This window comes from Oryza glaberrima, chromosome 4 (assembly GCF_000147395.1).
Source record: "Oryza glaberrima chromosome 4, OglaRS2, whole genome shotgun sequence".
Classification (NCBI taxonomy): Eukaryota; Viridiplantae; Streptophyta; class Magnoliopsida; order Poales; family Poaceae; genus Oryza; species Oryza glaberrima.
This window is the reverse complement of record NC_068329.1, coordinates 4,326,046-4,331,666: the sequence shown is the minus strand read 5'-3', so window position 1 is coordinate 4,331,666 and position 5,621 is coordinate 4,326,046.

Sequence of the window (5,621 nt, the reverse complement as noted above, 5' to 3'; positions counted from 1 at the left end):
GTGTTGGCAACTTTTTGTGACAAGTTGACAAGCACGATCGCAGCACCTAAAGCCTTGTGGTGATCCTAGAGCTGCCAACCACCTCGATCTAGCAAAGAGCTAAACCTAGATGTGTTTTGATAACTAAACCGGCTAGCGGAACCGATTTCTAGATAACTACCCGTCTCGTGGGCAAAACGGAAGGTTTTCAGGACAAACCTACAAAGAGATATCGCACTCTCGCAGCGGCGGCGGACGGTTTACGGTGCAAACCGACAAAGATGGACAAACTAAGAGAAAACTACAAGTAATATGAAAAACGATTCGATTGATTGATTGTAGATTGTTTTTTACAATGAACCGGCCATGTCCCTTATATAGGGGTTGGTCTTGCCCTCTACAGGCCCTCCTCCACGTCCAACTCGGGGTAGAAACAAAAGGAAACCCGAAACATGCCTTCCCGAGCAAGGAAACCTCGAGACCCGATGAAACACAGTCGGACTTGGACCTGCCGGTCAGACCGGCCACACACCGCCGGTCTGACCGGCACTCAACTGGCGGTCTAACCGCCCAACACACGGCGGTCACACAGGCCCACTCGGAGGAAATCGGTAGACTTCCAAATTTTGGCAATCTTTCCTATTTTATTCTTAGGTGCCAAATTTGGGTGTAAACACATGCCCCCCTGCCTTTTTGATGAACAACGTGAATCTAAAAGCATAGAACATGTTTTGGTCTTACGACGATAATCCAATTACCGGCCATAGTACCTCCTAAGCGTCTTGCCAAACTCTCGGGAAGTATTTCTTCAAGTATTTCCCGTTGATCACTCGCTGGAAACGCTCCCCTTGAAGTGTCTCCAAAAAGTATGCGTTCCCTCGAACAATGCCGCACACTCGATAAGGACCCTCCCAACTAGGAGACCACTTACCGAACTCCTTGGATCGAGTACCCAAAGGCAAAATTGTCTTCCAAACCAAGTCTCCAACTTGAAACAACTTTGCTTTTCACTCTCTTGTTGTACGCCTTGGCCACCCTCTTATTCTCTTTCTCTATCTCTTCCAATGCCTTCAAGCGCTTGTCGATGACTTCATCAAGATTATCTCCTATCAATGTCTTGTAATCTTCACTTGACAAATCATTTTTCTTGATATAACGAAGAAAACCAAGATTTACCTCCACCGGTAAAACGGCTTCTTGACCATAAACCAACTCAAAAGGAGTGACTTTAGTGGCACCATGTTTAGATATCCTATGCGCCCACAATGCTTCGGAAAGCACCTCATGCCACCTCTTTGGGTATTCCTCAATCTTCTTTTTCACTAATTTCAACAATGTCTTATTACTCGACTCGGCTTGCCCATTAGCCTGAGCGTAGTAAGGAGAAGAACTCAATAATTTAATACCATAAGATTCGATAAAACTCTTCACTTCCTTAGACATAAAAGAAGCACCTTGGTCCGTAGTTAATGTTTGCGGAATACCGAATCTATGAATAATATGCTTCAAAATAAAGTCAATTACCTCCGTATGAGTCATATTCTTCAAAGGCACGGCTTCAGCCCACTTAGTGAAGTAATCCGTAGCAACTAGCACGAACCTATGCCCCTTTGACGACGAAGGATAAATTTGACCAATAAAATCCAAAGCCCATCCTCGGAACGGCCATGGTTTGATTATGGGGTTCAACACGGCGGCGGACGCCAATTGAACATTGCCGAACCGTTGACAAGCCTCACATCCTCTATAATATTTGAAGCAATTATCAATCATTTTCGGCCAATAGAACCCCTCTCTCCTAAGAAACCAATTCATCTTGTGGGCCGATTGATGAGTTCCATAAATCCCTTCATGTACCTCTCCAAAGCCACTTTAGATTGATCTTCATCTAAGCACTTCAACCAAACACCATCTATATTTTGGCGATATAAATCCTCATCAAGCAATGTGTATTTGAATGCTTGCCGCCGAATTTTCCGATCAACCTTAAGCGTGGGATCTTTCAAATATCGAATCAAAGGAATTCTCCAATCTTCTTCTGCCTCCTGGGCACAAATGTCCGAATTCACAATTAATTTGGCCTCTAAATTGATTGAAACATGCCCCCCAACGCTCTACTCAGAACCGGTCAGACCGGCCACACAGGGCCAGTCAGACCGGCGGCATGTGGCCGGTCAGACGCCTCTGGTCACCGGTCAGACTGGCCGTGCAATGCCGGTCAGACCGCCCCTGGTCTCCAGTTTTGCCAATTTCGCACAAAGATTTAAAATCAAGCACCGGCTCTTCTAATATCAGAAATAATCCCTTCTTCACATTATAGCCAGATGCTTGTTGTGCCAAGTCATTTGCTCTAGAATTATCACGTCTAGCAATATGTCTAATAGCAAAATTATCAAAATTGGCAATAATATCCAAACATGAATCGAGGTACCTATTTAGTGATCCGTCCAAGCATTTGTAGACTCCGGCGACTTGTCGCACCACCAATTCCGAATCACCAAAAGCCTCCACGTACTTAGCTCCAACCATCTCCATAACTTGTAAGCCAAACAATAAAACATTGTATTCGGCTTAATTATTTGTACAATAATACTCCAAACGAACCGATGCTTCATAACATATGCTATTAGGTGAAAACAAAACTACCCCTATGCCTTGACCTTCTTTGCAAGAGGAACCATCAAAATAAATCTTCCAAGTTGTAACTTCAACTAAACAAACTTTTTCCTCATAATCAATATCTACATCATGGTCCACTATAAAATCACATACAATTTGGCCTTTTATAGATTTCAATGGTTCATAAGCCAAATCATATTCTATCAAAGCATACTAGCCACATTAGTCACGACTTGCACGACTTTGGATACCCGTTTAAGAACTCTCTATATATTGGCCATTAGATATGAGAATAACGTAAAGCAAATTTCCTCGAAAATCTTCAATTTCAATATCTGGTAACCACGCTCAGAAATTATGGAGGGTAATGGCCTGATGGGTCAGACATTGGTCATTTCAACCGGCAGATAAAATTGATAAATGGTTGTACATTATAAATTTGAGCGGTATTCCCCATTCTTAAATTTGATTAAAATCAGGTGGTAATGGCTAAATATAGTAGCAATGTGTTTAGTTGCCTTTATGAGTTTGGAACCCTGAACATTTGAGTAGAAAGATTTATAACTTCCCACAAGATGTATATATATTTGTTGAAACTACTGTCAGTCTGTAACCCACACTGAAGACTCTTCTATAGATGTAATTTGTAGTTAATGACAAGAACCTAGATCTATGTTCTTTCCTCCATCGAGATTTATGTAAATACCACCAGTTCAGTGAGGACATCAATTTACTGCAAAGACAATATTTGGGAATTTTTTGGAGAAAGTAATCATATATCCTAGCTGAAAATTAAGCCAAATGGATCGAACTGAATCACATATAAGTGACAGAGATAACTAAGTGACACGTTTGATCACATTTTGAAAAGGATAAAAACAGACCTCATTTTCCGCTAATTTTTCAGGCTATGAATTAATAGCAGAAAAAACAATGTTCCTCCCAAACCTTGTTCTCTTATCCGACATTTTTTTTTTCTTTCTGCAAGCTCCCTTCCATTGTCTTTTCTAGCTTGCCTGCATCATCGGCTCTTACTATTGCTGCTGCAGTTCTCTGCATGTGTAAGAAGGGAACAAAAATAGACAAATCAGGTTAACCAAGAAGAAAAACGGTGTCAGGTGAGAGGAATGAGTAAACATGATTAGAATTGCCAAGTGCCCCCAGTCCGATAGTTTGAATAATCTCAAAAGCTCCATAACAAAAGAACCCGTTTAATCTTTTTTTTTAAGATAATGGAAATAGGTTACATCTCCGGCCTCTGTCCGTAGGCACACAGCCAAAAAAATCCAGAAGTGAACAGAAAAGAGTTTAAAAAAGGTGAGATGGGATAAACCCCCAACTTCTGCCGATGATATGATCTACTAAAATAATGTTTTTTTAAAATCACGTAGATTCTATCACGAAATTCTGTAGGTACTACGCCATCCAAATTGGAGTAAAAGTTCCTTGGCTACTAATTCCAAGCGTGTAGCACCATTGCGCATAGTATCCTGTTGTTCCTGTGAAAACATCATACACCAAGAGTGGAGCCAATTGGAACACATGAAGATAACCTGCATGATGTTAGATATTTTTTTATGGTTAAAAACTATATCATTACGGCAACGCCAAATTGACCAACATAAAGCACTAGCTCCAAACAAAATCATTTTTTTTGTGGGTCTAGGCACTCCCCTTAGCCAGTCACCAAAAAAATCTTTTGCATTGTGGGAAGGAGGGATGTTGAAGGCAAAGAAGACACATCGCCAAGCAAAACGTGCAACATGACAGTCAAAGAAAAGATGTTGGATGGTCTCTTGTGTATTAAAAAACAACATTGTTTGTTTCCCCTCCAATTTCTCTTTATGAGGTTATCTTTCGTCAAGATTACTTTTTTTTTTTGAAGAAACCACATAAATACTTTGATTTTTAGTGGTACCTTTACCTCCTATAAGATACTCTTGTGGATTCTTACATTGAAATTGATGATCGCATTATACATAAGAACCCGTTTAATCTAAAAATCAAATCCTACACTGTCTCGCCTAAATAAGTATTATAAAGGTATAGCCCAGTGGTACCAAATCACTGAAATCCAACATTACAATTTAATTAAATGATAGGACCAAAATCGTCTATAGAGATGCAAGCTGTATTTTTTGACCTATTCTGTGAGTGGATCAAAATCTCTTACATGATAAATAAATCCTATTCATCTCATATATGATATCAAGAAAATCTAAGTTATGGGTCTTAATTACATCATAACAAATTACAGCTTTTCTTTTTCCTTTTAGGTCTTAATTATAGTTCTTTTCCTATCCATTTATTGGCATGACTGTACAGTTAAACAATTTAATAGTTCTATGCATTTGGTAGATAAGCACACATCGTTTTGGACTATTTGACTATTTGAGTGACAGAAAATCAAGAACTGAACGAGTGGAGGCAACTAAAAAAGCTAAGCTAGCTGAAGAATACATGACAGAGGCATCTGTGGCAGAGAGAAAGGAGAGGTCTGCCGACTAGGGTCTGATTTCTCTGATTCATATCATCATGCCACCACCACAGAAGCAGGTGCTGAGAATTCCATCATCAGCTCCATGTCCGTGGCAACCTTCCTCCTCTTGTTGACTCCGGAGGTGGACACCTGTGGCCTCCTGGCACGGGGATGGCAGCAGCATTTCTTTCTCGATGCTCGAGGAGGTGGGAGCTAGCCCGCTGCCATCGCCGCGTGCTCGAGGAGGATCCGTCGCCGGGCCGTGCTCTACGCCATAACTTTGACGCCTCGCCTACTCCCACCTCCACCGTAGGCTGCAGTAACCTTTTGCCTCCTGCCGCTCCCCCTCCTCCCCAATAGCCATTGCTTCCACTTTCCCCACTTTCCCCTCCTATTACATCTACCTAGCCACCGTGACTAGGAGGCAAAGGAGACTGGAAGCAGGAGGGACGGCGACAGTAGGGATGGGGCAGAGAGCTGGAGAGGCACAACGGCATGGGAATAGGAAGGACGAGGAGCGGGAGTGCCGGGCGCGTGGGAGGAG